Raw genomic sequence first — 14389 nt, forward strand, 5'->3', positions numbered from 1 at the left:
TGTTTTTATGTTTTGTTTGTCTATGTTTGTTTTAAAAACCAATAAAAATTTATTAAAATGTTTTTTAAAATTCAGGTAACTTAAGCTAATTTAAAGTGAAAATTTGAAAGATACGACATTAAAATGTTAGAAATATGCTTCCAAAAGATTTGCTTAAACCGGTTGGAAGGCAGTACTGTATATCATAATTCATATTTGCCATTCTCCTATAGACTGATCTCTACAGGTTTTTCAGAATTTTTCATAAGTATCTTTTCTGCAAATAGTCAACACAAAAGAAAAACAGGCCCGTGCAAACTGGACCTGTTGAATGCACTCCCAAGTTTGGCTTATGGACAAGGACTCACAGCCTGTTGAGGGTCTCAGATCTAATAGCCCCCCTTTTTCCAGATAAGTGTGATTAGAGGAGACAAGACACACAACCCTGGTCAATGATCAGGAAATAATTAGAAAGACACATACATCACTTTCAATCAAACACTAAGCATATCAAATTGTTTTAAATATAGTGAGATCCAATGAATTTAAAGTAATAGTAAAATTTATTAGTTATCGAACCCCACAATTCCACTGCCAGCATGGCTATTGATAAGAATTTTGGCAGTTGAAGTCCATACATCTGGAAATAGCCAAGACTGGGAACTCTGCTTTAAGGGTTCCCATTTTGCAGGATAAAGGTGGAGTCTGAAAGACTCTGCAGTCTGAGTGTCATTCTAGTCTCAGCCCTTGTTGTAAAGAAGTTGTTTGCAGGGAGCTATCCGTGGTTCTGCAAATGGCCACCAATCAGCCTTACTATATTGCCTGATGTGTTGTATTCTGCATGACTATGAGCGGACAATATTAAAGAGGTTCTTACATTGCTGTATTATATTCCTTAACATTATATTATTTAGTTTTTAAAGATTACATGATGCTTGTGTTTTAGTAGCATTTTGACATGAATAATTGGAATAGAAATTCTTGAAATAAGTGCATAATGATATTGATCGCTTTTGTTCCATCATGATTTCACACTTTCATGGGATAAATGCTGTACAGGTTGAGATAACATGTTAGAAGCATAGAACATTTCATTTTTGCACTTAACTGGAGCTACCTTCAAGTCATAAAACTGAGCTAAGAGAGGGAGGGAGGAAAATTTTTGATGCTTCTTACTAGGAAGCAAAAGTCACTCCTGCCTCCACTAATATTTTGCCCACCTATGTTTCACTGTTTTGCTAAGGAAATATCTCTGAATTGATAACCAATGGGGCATGGGTTATGCAGTTGAAACCAAAATTAAAATGAGACCTTACAGTAGTTGCTTTAAAACTTGGCAAAAGGGTGGTGTTCTTACTATCTTTCTAAATACTGAGATTATGGGAGCTTAGTAGGCTTCTTTAAGGCATGCATATATACCCTGCCACAGAAAATAAGTCTCTTTCCCTTGTACTGACAGACAAACTTCTAATCACAGAGGCATCTTTAAAAAGACCTCCTGGTATCAGACTGAGTAATGGTCCCACAAATAATCTGGCCATTCAAAGCTGTCATGATCAACATCAACTTGTTAAATTGTTCCTGCTAGGGTGACCAGTGCAAATCTTTAAATCCAGATATCATATGAACCTTGTTATCTTGAACTGAGCAGCAACCTGGCCACTACATTGCTGCATCAATTGTATTTTTGGCCCTTTCTCAAAGGTAAGTTCATGTATTGTAAAGCACATTGCAGTAGTCAAGATTAGTCAAAAGCAAGGCAGGAATGGTTGTTGCCAAGTCTGAATGGTTCATATAGGTTGTGTCAGTGCCCTATCTATGATTGGGCAAATGCACTTGTTACTACAATTCCGATCTACAAATCCGTGATCATTGGGGCTCAAGTGGCAATCCCTGTGGACTTACTCTTTTTGTGGAATGCAACTCCATCCACAACAAGCTTAATGTCAGACCCAGTTTTGCCTCACTAAAACACTTCTGTTTGGTTGGGATTTAATTTCAGCTTCTTCTCCCTCATTCAGCCCATTATCAAGATTGGGCAGCAACTACTCTAAGGGCTGGTTTTAATTTTGGTTTGAACTGGACAACCTATGCCACATTGGAGATTGATTCAGAGATATATCCTTACCTAAACAGAGATTAGAAACAAAATTAGTGGAGGCAGGAGTGATCTCTGCTTCCTAGTACATAGCATCAGACATCTTACTTCCTCCCTTTCTCCCTTCCAAGAAAACAGTTAGAGAGAAGATGGCAAGGAAGTAACGGGCAGTAGAGAGAAAGCAGAGCTGCTTAACCCATTCTTTGGGTTAAGACCACTCAGCCTAACATCAATACCTGGGAAGATACTGAAAAATAATAATAAAAAAACAGATCTGTGAACATCTAGGAACAAATAAAGTTATAACTAGAAGCCAGCACAGATTTGTTAAAAAATAGATCATACTAAACCAATCTTATTTCATTCTTTGACAAAGTGACTAAATTAGTAGGCCAGCAAAATGCTGTAGGCATAGTATACTTAGACTTCTGCAAGGCATTTGACAAAATAGATCACAACCTACTTCTTAGTAAACTAGAAAAATGTGGGATAGACAGCATCACCACCAGATGGATTTGTAACTGGATGACAAATCAGCCAGTGGGGATACTGCTTACCTCCCTCCATGTAGGATCAGTACTCTTCAATATCTTTACAATGACTTAGATGAGGGAATAGAAGGGGACTCATCAAATTTGCAAATGACATTAAACTGGCAGGAATAAACCCTCCCCCCAAGAAGACAAGTGCAGGATACAAAAAGATCTTGCCAGATTTGAACAGTGGGCCCTATCCAACAACATGAACTTTAATGTGGAGAAAAGCAAAGTTTTATACCTAGGCAGGAAAAATCAAAGGTACATGTACAGATTAGGTGAAACCTGGCTCAAAAACAGTAACTGTGAAAGGGACCTTGGAGTCCTTAGTAGATAATCACTTAAACATGAGCCAACAGTGTGCAGAGCATAGAAACAAAATCACATGAAGTTTTAGTACTGCTTTATAAAGCCTTAGTAAGACCACACTTGGAATACTGGCATCCAATTTTGGTTACCACATTACAAGAAAAGAGGTTGAAACTTTGGAAAAAGTGCAAAGAAGAAGAACTAAGATGATTAAAGGCCTGGAGACAAAACATAGTTAGTATGCAGGAACAGGTAGCCATGGAATCCATTCTATCCTGGTCAATTTAACTAGCCAGGTAGGGCAGAGATTCAGCAAGCAAAAGGGGACTTCATCTTTGAGTATAGTTTACATATCATGTGAGTCCTGAAAAGAATCTGAATTAAATTCCTCTTACTTATTTTGATTCAATTAATCTTATCAGTCTATCTAAATTTAGTTGGAGAAACCAGAAAAGGGATTCTCTACCCACAGAAGCAGTTTCAATGGGCAGTTGAACCCTCATTCGCAAGCTAGAAGGCACACACACCAAAAGATGAAATCACATTCTTTGGTGCAATGCTAGGCAGAGTCTTTATGCTCAAACAGACCTGCCTGCATGTAAACTAACAGATTTAAAAAAAAAACTTCAGACATTCATTAGCAGTAAAAGCCCATTAAACGAACTTTCAAAAATAAATGCAAATCGGGTTTGAAGAAATAGATTTGTGCAATAGTTCATTCCAGTTTTTTTCATGTCTCCTCTGCCTATTCTTAGATCATCCTGTAAAGGACAGCTTTGGATTATAGGATTATAAAGGATTTGATTCTTCTTACTCTTGATTCACTTCTGCTTTTATCACTGGGAAATTCAGGTGCAATCAAGTTATCCCTAATGTATATGGCAAAACCTCTTTCTTTCTTATTGATATTGAACTGTCAAATGATGTGTGGGTAAGTTCTTAAGGTAGAATGATGTGTTAGAAGAAACTTCAATAAAAGCTAAACCTTCCTGCGAGAAGCATCTCATCACCTAAGAAGAGGATCATTATTTAATGGAATTTCAAAGATTCCTGGCTTCCCACTGGTCAGCAAGAAGGATATGAGACACAGTAGTTCATATAGGATGATCCAAGAGGGAAAGAGCTTGATACAAACTTCTCACACAAACAATTTTCCATTTTTGCATAAAGCCGCTAACTTTCATTCACCTGCCTTCAAAGCTGTTTTGTGCTGCAACATGCTGCCTCCACCTTAAAAAAAACAAAAAAAAAACCCAGTGTTATATTGCTTGAAGTTAACTTGAAGTGTCAAATGTCAATTCCATTAGCCAACTAGAAGATAATAGTAATAAAAGGATATAGGTTTCTATCTGCAATCTCTAATTTTTGAATTTAAAAACATATTTGAAAACATTCTATTTGTCACATGATTCTTAGAGGACATGTTCAAATCATAAGTACATGTTTTGCTGTTTTGCTATGGCCTGAGGTTCTCCTATTGACAATATGTTGTGCACAAGACTAATGGATTGAGTACAGTGACATTTGCATTTTAAATATACTTTTTCTGGAGGCAAGAATGCATTATTTTTAAATGACATAAAATTCACTACAGGCACATATTACCAGCACTGGAGACATTTGCCAGAGTATCTTGCAACTAAAGATTGTTAGTGAACAGGCTATGAAATTGGTACAGCATTTACTAAAGTTGTTCAAATATTTTTGTACTAACAGAACAATGGGGATATGATTTTTAATCACCTCAGTGATGGCTGGCTAATACTAGAAGATGCTACAGATTACTATTGGACAGCTGCTATGAGTAGTTGTCCATTTTTTTTTGCCATTGAATCCACTGGTCAAAGCCCATTTAAGTCAGATGGGCAAAGATTTGACCAGAGGCAATTATTGTATTAAATCATAGGCAAAGCCAACTCTTGAGTCTGGGAAGTTTTGAGTCGAGGCACTGCAAAGGGAAATAAATGTTTTTTCTGCTTTAGATGCAGCGGTTCTGCTGCTTTTAAAATATTCATAGATATAAGATACTGAGAACTACTAAGTATCTCTAAGAGAATTTATTCCAAGAGGCAGGGCCAGGACAGTCCTTTGGAATGGAGATTCTCACTTCAGCAAAGTTGCTATTATTAAATAGTTTTAAAAGAGGAATAAGTTGACAGACAGAATAAAACGTCTTTTATCACCTCTTCTTCCATTTTTATATGATTTTACTATAACTTTTTAGTACAGTTTAGGAAATGTCTCTTAAATAAAAAATTAATTAAACATATAAACGATATTGAATATGGTGATGGAGAGAAAGAGCCTAGAAGAGCCAAACATTTGAAACACATGCCTGACCCTTTTCCTGTTCTATTCCATGTGAAGCATCTCATTTCATTTCTAATGCTCTTTTTTTGAGCCTGAGTCCTGCCAGTCCAGTTAAAAAAGAGAATCTTCTTCCTTTACACCTCCTTTGATTTCAATAGAGTCCAGCCGCCTCAATGGGCAGTAAAGGATCTCATTTGAGGATATGAGGACCAGATGAATTGACAGGTTCAGAGACAAAAATACAGAGAGAGACCATTTTTCTTCTCTGGATCCTGGGCATCCCCAATTACCTGAAAAGTTGAACCTAGGGTCACATACAATCAGAATAGGGATGGAAGGGACCTTGGAGGTGTTCTAGTCCAACCCCCTGGTCAAAACAGGAGGCTCCATACAATTTCATATGTGGCTTCTTAAAAGCCTCCAGTGATGGGAGTACCCACAACTACTGAAAGCAAGCTGTTCCATCAATTAATTGTTCTCCCTGTTAGAAAACTTCTCCTTTTTCAGGTTGCTTCTCTCCTTGTCTTGCCTCCTGGTGCTTTAAATTAAAATAGGTTGACCCCCACATCTCTGTAGGAACCCCTCCAATGTTGGAAGACAGGTAGTCCTTTGCATTCGGGACACTGAAACCATTCCAAGTATGAACCAAGCATCTGAATTTTGATCAGGTGACCATGGGGATGCTATAAAGGTCACAACTGTGAAAACGGTCACATACCAATGGCATTTTCAGTGCCCCTGTGACGTTGAATGGTCACTAAATGATCTGTTGTAAATCGAGGAGTCCCTGCACTGCCTCTTGGAGTTCGACCAACGCGGTTTAGCTCAGATCGTGCTGTGGCTTAGGACTTTCCACCAAGTGGTCGCAGTCCCTCGGCGTTCCCGCACCCACCCCACGAGTCAAAGGTTTCCTCACCTAGCCGCCCGAGCCGCGCTCGGGCAAGCAAAGAGCCCAGCCGCTTGACTGCTCAAGGCCTGGAGCCGGCCTCTTCCACCGTCGCCCCCCTCCCGCCCTCCGCTCGCCTCCTGCCCGAGCCGGGCGAGGGGGCGCGAGTGACGCTCTTCCAGCGGCCGCGGAGATTGGAGGTGACCGGAGGGGCGGGCCCAGCCGGCCTTAATCTTCCCCTTCATTGGGGAATATTGGCAGGGCGCTGTAATCCACGAGCTGAGCGAGCGAAGGAGCGAGCAGGGCAGCCTCTGAGTCGAACCGAGTCCAGGTTTCGTGAGGGAACCGCCAAGTTTTGCCCGGGCGCGCGTCGGCGAGGAACCCCAGGAACGTAAGTCAGCGCCCCGCGGGGAACCCGTTGCAGTGGGCGCTTCGCCTTTCCTTGCTCATTCAAGGGGCGCCAATTTGCCGTGGGGGCGGCGGCAGGGATGCCTTTGTCCCACGCTTGGGAGAAACCTTGCGACTTTCCGGCGACTTTCGGGTCCCGCTATTTTGCTGCCCCCCCTCTCTCTTCTCTCCTCGGGCCGAACCCCTCTTGCATCCCTGCCGGCTATTCCTAACTAGCGTCGCTTTAGTTTCCGACCGCGGCTCAGGGTTGCGCGCACTTTAGTTGGAGAGGCGCTTGGAGCCCGCGCGGCACCCCAAAGGGCGCCGAGCGTCTCTGTCTCTCTCTCTCTCTCTCTCTTGAACGGAGGTTTGGTCCGCAGGAGCGACACGTGGCCTCTCGTTTCGAGGGAAATGAAGGTTAATCCGTGGGGAGGTCTCGTGCGTGGAATTTACTCCGTTGAGCAAATGCTGGACTCCCCGGGATTTTATGCCGCTGCCACCGAACCGGTATCCCTCTCCTCCTCGCGCGCTCTCTCCCAAAACTTTTCCCCTAAGAAATGCGCCTTACCGTGGACCTTCACTTTCCTATTCGGGTTTTAGCCAGACAATGGTGGTGATAACGTGATTAGTTTGGGCTAACTACTGTGCAACGCCACCACCACGTCATCTGAGCCATCAAAAGAAGGACGAAAATAGAACTGGGCTTATTGAATTTCTAGCCTTGCGACTTGATCGCTTGAGTCAAAATGAAGGCTCCAGAAAGGACTGAAGAGCCCCGTCAGCTTCTTCTTTTATGGGGAGGGACACCTACACAAGCCGAAATCTTTCCTTGGGTCAGAGTATAAATGGACGATCATCTTGAGACATCCCTGCACTGCACTGCCACAGGCAGACACTTGCCAGTGTGACCCTCTCCACCACTGGTGGCCACAGCATTTATTGCATGTCCTGCGGTGTGCAGGGTCCCTTGTTATTTCCTATCATAACTCATCTAATCCTGATGGTAGAGAGGAAAAGAAATAGGTTCCCACCTTCTATGTTCCAAGAACCATTAAAATATGTTTTTTTTTTTTAAATTTGCTTACTCTGTTGAGATGGAGAGCAGAAAAACTATCAGTGAATTTGGGAACAATCCTGGGTTATGATATTTATGAACAAGAATGACATAGAATCTGTTCTGGGCCTCAGATTACAAGATGGTTGGAAGAGAGAAGGTTGTCTTTTTGTGGCAGTCTCCCTAGTTATTGTTTTAGAAGGCGACAAGGATTTGGTAGAATAAAGCCAGCTTGTCAGATTCTCCCAAACTTCCCCCTTAACTTTGAACACTAGTAATTTCTACATGACAGCTGCCTTCCTGATCCCTGAGCCTATAATCCCAAATGTATAGTGGATCAAAGCAACACAATACACTGCCTGAAGCTCAGAATGGTCAGTGCTTCCAGACAAGGCTTTAAATACTATTTTACTCACACAGTTGTATGGAGTGGGAACTTTTAGAATGTTTATTCTAAATATTATTATTTTCTCCTAACATCACAAAAATCAATTAAGGAGGGGGAAAAAAACAGAAAAGCACTGTGTATTTTGTATTCCAGAGCCTTTGATCTGGAAGTACCCACAGATTAAATAATAGGAGGAGAGCTAAAGTATTTATTTATTTGTCATATATAGAGATTTCCCATTTCACTCCTAGAGTTCAAAGTAGAAAGAAAATATTCCGGGATCAACCAGAATAATCCAACCCAGAGCTTCAAAATTCTCAGTAATACTATAACTGTTTTAGGTCATGACACAGAACCAGAAGTTGAGACATGGGATTCCCAGGGTTTTCTTCTGGCTCCATATCTTTGCCGTGCATTGAACTGATACAGGCCAGCAAAATTCTCTGTTAAAACCTCACTTTGACACTAGCCATAAGCAAAGCCCTCATAGATTCAATCAATATAGAATAAAATTGTCAGCCTACTGTATATGGTTGTTATAAAGATTGCTAAAGTGAAGTCTGAATACTTCAGTTACTTGGTAGGCACGATGTAAAGTGATGTCTCTATATGTGAATATTTGACATAAGACATAAGACATAAGAATTTATTTGTCATTACACTCGCAAGCGGGTGCAACGAAATGAGGTGCTCTTCCACAAGTAAAACTGGACAACACCATTGAAAGAAAAATAAAATTAAACACAACAGACCATACAATAATCTCTAGGGTGGCATCTCCTGCTCCAACCTGTTTGCAGGTGAACGATGTATGCCAGATTAGTTCCTTTCTCTAAACGCCCTCTAATGTGGTGCAAAATGGGACGAATGATATACTAATCTCATTGCTAAGACCGTTTCAGCCATACTTAAATATAATGCACTGTTATGTTAAATCTTTGGAAAAAGATGTCTGCCAAGAGGCTGGGTTATCTGAGAAGATACAGGTGTATTTTCTGGTGTTTTCTGGCTTTTATTGATAAAAAGCATCCACGAACGAGACCTAAAACAAGATGGATCGACGACATCAGCAAGTATTGTGGGCACAATTGGCAAAAGAAAGCTCAGGTCTATATTGGTTGGAAACATTAGGAAGAGGCCTTCATTCTGCAGGGGATAGACAATGGCTAAAATGATGGTGATAATAGATTAAAACTAACTCACACTTACTAATTTAATTTTTATTTGGGCAAGAAAATGACTTCTAATTCTTATGTCTGGCAACTCTCGCAGAACAGATCAAGGATTAAGAGTTTGTAATATAGAGTTGAGGCTGAACAAAGCCGTAAAATTTAAGAGTTGGATATTCTACAGCGCCACCTGATTTGTCAGTTTGGGAGATGCTTTTCTGTTGTAGACTATGGAAAGTCTCACATTTCACATCGTTATAGCTTCAGCTATGAGACATTGCTAATACTCTGGCTGCACCCTTTGCTATACTCTCTTCCTGGTGTGGGAAGGTAGAGTCCTACTTGAGGATAGACAGGGTAGAAAGACAGTGGTAAAGGACTTGCCCTGGATGAACATAGAGAGAGCTTGCTTTAGTGGTGCTGTTTTTGTGTCACGGAGGAAACACATAACCTTCTCTCGTGGGCTTTCTCCTTCCCCTGCATGGTCAGATAACTTTTTTCCATTTACTTACCAGGGTAAAGGTACCTTTTGGATTACAGAGGGGCAGAGAGGGGTATCAAACTCAAGGCCTGTGGGCCAGATGCAAAGGACCGGCCTGTGAAACCAGAGCTTGGGAGGACCCCACATGGCCTGCCCGAGCTCTGCGATGGCATCCTGCAGCCCTCTGCCAGCAAAAACCAAGCTCGGGAAGGCTACAAGCGGCATTCCCAAGCTTTGTTTTCACTGGCAAAGCACTTGGGCCACCATAGGTACCCCAACATGAGTGACATCAAGCTGGCTGCATCCCCTGGCTACACACACCCCTGCCCCCTCCCGGGGTCAAACACAACCAGGGGTGGGTTTCTACCAGTTTGCACCTATTTGCTAGAACCGGTTGTTAACATTCTAAGCAGTTCGGAGAACTGGTTGTTAGAATAAATTATTGGCCTAATCCTGTAAGGAAGGCAGGAAGGAAACATTCTGGTGTTGCTTACAGAAACTGCCTCTCCTCTGTTAACCCTTATTCCATTCTTGGCAGGACTAGACTTCCTGTCTCTGGAACGTCTCTGGAGTTTTCTTTCCCTCCTTTGCTGGTACTTTACTTGTGTGGAGTGACCATTCAAAGTTACAGTGGCACTGAAAAAAGTGACTTTTGACCATTTTTCACACTTATGACTTTTGCATCCCCACAGTCATGAGATGCCAGGCGAAGAGATGCGTGCTTCGATGTGAGTGATATTGAGTTGGCTAATAACATGACCACCAAGCCACGTCCACCCAGTCACATGACCACCAAGCCATGCCCACCAATTAAGCCACACCCACAGAACCGGCTGTTAAAAAAATTGAATCCCACCCCTGAACACAACCCTGATGCGCCCCCAATGAAATTGAGTTTGTCACCCCGGGTGTAGAGTAAGCAGAAGAAGAAAAATCTTACAAAGTGAAATCTACGATAGTTGTGCAGGTAGCTTTCCATTTACAACCACAAGGACGCCAGAATTTCTGTTGCTAAACAAAGGCAATTGTTCAATGAGTAGTGACTGATTTTATGACATTTTTAGCCATGTGTTAAGTGAACCACTACAGTTGTTAAGTGAATCAGGTGGTTGTTGAATCCAAGGCCCCCCATTGACTTTGCTTGTTAGTAGCTGGCTGGGTAGTTTGGAGATGGTAACCATGACCCAGGACACTACAACCATCGTAAATACATACTATTTGCCAAGCACCTGAATTTCAATCAGACAACCATGGGGATGCTCAGCTGCGATGGTCGTAAATGCAAGGACTCTTTTTTCAGTGCTGTTGTAACTTCAAACGATTGGTACCTGTATTTTCAAAAGAGACATATACACAATAGGAATCATGTTGTCTTGCCACCTAAACTTGAAGGGTAAGAAATCAGTTTTATAAATCTTTCTTTTTTTGCACATCTGTATGCATATAGCTACTGTTAGTGCTGCACTAGCAGGAATGCAGGAGATTAGGCTATTTTGACAAATTTAAGCCTAAAGTAAAAATTTTTATTCTAGAAGAATAATTTTATTACCACTTTTGTTCAGTTTTGCAGCATAAATTCAGTGCCAGAAAAGTAAACACAGATGACTGAGACTTCATTTAACTTCTTTATAAATACAAAGTAAATTTTACAATACCAGTTGTAGATTTCTCCAACATCGAGCAAACTCAAACAGAAGCAAACCTTCAGAGCAAAACAGCAATTCAACTTCAGCAGATAAGCAAACAAGCAAGTTAGTTTCTCTTTCACTTTCACAAAGAACAAAGATAAACCACACCCAGATTCTCTCTTTAAGTTTCAGCCCTCAATTCAGCTCTCATTGGCTGACCTTATTACTAAGCTCTATTCCAGTTCATGAATATACTCTGATAACTTTCAATTAGCAACTGATTTATCATGAGAAATTAAGCTTCCTGATAGCTTCCTGATTGTAGTATAGGTTCTTAATTATAGAGAAGCACTACTTTTTTTTTAATGGGAAGACAAGTTGCTTTTTTGCAAAAAGAAAAAAGGAAAAGGAAAAAAAAGGCCACTATTATGCTTACCATAGATATTTTCCTGCCTGGTAACAAAGCAAAAGATATTTGTTTTCTTCTGGAAACAATCAAAAATTATTCTTGGAGGATAGGATGTGTGTCAGTAATTTCAAATGACTTCCTGTGGCTCTTACCATCTCATTCATTCATTTATTTATCCATTCATTCATTCATTCTCTTGTTGTCACTGCCAACACATTATTCCACATGTTCATTTCCCAGGCAGATACAGGCAGATGGTGTGGTAGAACAAGCCAGGCAATGGTACGGCAGGAGGAGACCCTAGGCCTTCTCACAATTTAAATGATGGTTTTCTTCTCTAATTACAAGAAAACATTTGACATGGACGCTTTCACATATTTAGTGGTATCAACACTGTTTTCTCACCCATGTGAATGGATTGTGCAGTTTAGTATGTTTTGAAGATTTAGTATGTTTTGAAGAGAATATGCCAAGGTGACAATCCTGGGCTGTTTACCACACAAAATCAGGGGTCAGTTTGAAGAGTGCTGGCATTCTGTCTACTACTACTCTTAAAGATTTTATTTTTAAGATGTCATGCTAAGAAAATATAGATTGCTTCTGTACCAATAATGACTCAAGGTCATTAAACTCTTTAATGAGAATAACAAAACTGGAAAACCAGTTTAGAAGAAAAAAAGTCCTGGTAGGTTGTAAATGTTTGTGAGGGAATTGGCAGGGGCCGCGGTGGCTCATGTGGTAAGACGCCGAGCCTATGCACTGCTGTGGTCGGCGGCTCGATTCCCGTGAGGGAACAAACTGCATGGACAAGAAAGAAGTGTTTCCCACCCACCCCCATTGCCTACCGGCATTCAGGCATCCCACGAGTAAAGATAACACTGCCCAAAAAATTTCCTTTCACACAGGCAACCAGCCACCTCAGTAATCCCCGGCTAACATGTGCTATACGCTAAATAAATAAAGGTGTGGGGAGTGGGGGCACTGGCATGAGGGCAAGGGAACTTAGCAGTAGCACCCAACAAATGCAGCTAGAGGCACATAAATTCTGAAGAAAATAAATCCATTCCAGTCTGGGATGTTTTCTTTGGTGCATGCTTAACAAAACAAAGTATTAATTCAGAGTTCTGACCTGTCCGTCCAGGGCATTGTTTTTAAAGCTGTGTTATACCTGGCAAAACAATGAAACTAGGGTGCTGTGCATTGGATAGGAATGGTCCCACTTGCTATGCAGTACATCGATGTGCTCCCTACTGCCGGCCTGTTGATTTTTACTCAGATATTTCCCAGTAATTCCTTGGTTTTCACTTCCTGAATCTGATCAAATCTTTGCAGGCAATACCATTAAATTAAAATCAAAGATTAAAACTCTTTAAAAAGCTCTTTAAAGCATTATTAGATGATAATAATTTCCGTTTGTTTATCTTTTTCTATCAATACACTCCTTCCCCCAAATTCTCTTTTTTCATCCAAGTTCTGTTCCCATGGTGAAATTCAGAAGTTGAAAGGGAAGCTGGCACACAGTGAAGTGACCAAGATTGAGGAAAAATATTATGTCCTCATTTGAAGAAATGTTTATTAATTATGAAGAGAAACTTCAGGAAATTATGTTTGACCCATTCAATCCCATATTTATTTCCCAGATTAAAGGCATGTGATTAGATAACCAATCACCACACAAAGACCTGTGATGAGATAAAGTTATCCTGGTTGGTTTCATGAGGTTCAAGACAATCAGGTTTCCAGATGATGAAGTACCATTTGGCATTTGTTTATGATATCTTAAAGGAGGAGAGTTCCTTGGGAATTTTTTTTACCTGTGCAAGGCCTTACAGGCTGAGTACTATGGAAATTGTAGTTGAAGACAGCTGGATGGCACTAGACTGGAGAAGGCTGTGGCTGACAATCAAATTTCTGCCATGTTTTCTGTGGATGAGCCCTACTTTGCTCATTTTTTGACTGGTAATATTTTGAGAGTGTCCTATAGAGTTTCTGCTTTTTTTTTATACCACAGAAAATCTTACTTTTAGGGAAAGGTTAGAAGAAGTACACTTTTCTCTTTTTCCAGTGCTTTCAGGCAGAAAGTTACTGCACATCTATTCTGTATTATTCCCCTTATTTGGGGGTGGGGGTAGGATAAGAAATAAGAGTGAAGACGTGATAAAATGCTCCAAACCATGATTATGATATTCATGCTTGGAAAAATTCTTCAAATGAGGCAAGGCAACCATAAAACAAATGTTTCATCTACAAACATCTTTTTGGTTGTTGTTTAAAGATTTTGGCATTGACTAGATGGGTGAACATGCTGCTATGTATTTATAACAAGGCTTACAGTCTGTTCACTAATGGCACCATTTTAGTACATTTTTTTTCCTAATCCAATTCTAGAACTAGATTTATTTAGCGAAACTTTTGATGCTAGCACAGCTTAGTGCTGTAAATGCTGGAAGAGTTTGGATACCTGGATTCTGCATGCATTTTTCATTATTATTTTGCAGGTTCTTGTAATGTGGAGTATAATGACTATACCCTTCTCTGCATAAAACTTTGATTTCTAGGCACTGCATAAAAGAACTCACGTTCCTTCCCAAAGGGCAGTTGGGGACGTGAGGACACACTTCCAGTCTCCATGGCTTTCTTGGCACCTGGAAGCAGTGCTGGGGCGGGGTGGTGGTGAGTAGAACAATGGCCCAGAGCAAAATGGAAGGTCTTCATCTGACCTATTATTTTGGTCCAGTGGCATCTGAAGTCAATA

At 40.8% G+C, this 14389-nt stretch overlaps 1 protein-coding gene and 1 long non-coding RNA gene across 4 annotated transcripts in view; one reads left to right on the forward strand and one right to left on the reverse strand.

The window, feature by feature from the left end:
- Positions 1-261: 261 nt before the first annotated feature.
- On the reverse strand, positions 262-6256 carry LOC148126880 (uncharacterized). The gene is made up of 2 exons (XR_015741674.1): positions 6149-6256; positions 262-4152 (listed from the first exon to the last, which is right to left on the reverse strand). It is a non-coding gene; the product is annotated as an uncharacterized LOC148126880 (long non-coding RNA).
- A 50-nt stretch (positions 6257-6306) lies between these two features.
- The window catches only part of SLC38A3 (solute carrier family 38 member 3), a 61929-nt gene continuing 53846 nt past the window's right edge, over positions 6307-14389 (forward strand). For 2 of the 3 annotated variants that reach the window (XM_087924089.1, XM_087924091.1), the window contains exon 1: positions 6368-6509. The gene's annotated coding sequence lies outside the window, so the exon portion shown is untranslated. Of the gene's footprint in view, positions 6510-14389 lie in introns of all 3 variants that reach the window. The other variant, XM_026725622.2, reaches the window with a different exon arrangement.

The sequence above is a fragment of the Pseudonaja textilis genome, chromosome 2 (assembly GCF_049901715.1).
Source record: "Pseudonaja textilis isolate UNSWEBS1 chromosome 2, rPseTex1.2, whole genome shotgun sequence".
Lineage (NCBI taxonomy): Eukaryota > Metazoa > Chordata > Lepidosauria > Squamata > Elapidae > Pseudonaja > Pseudonaja textilis.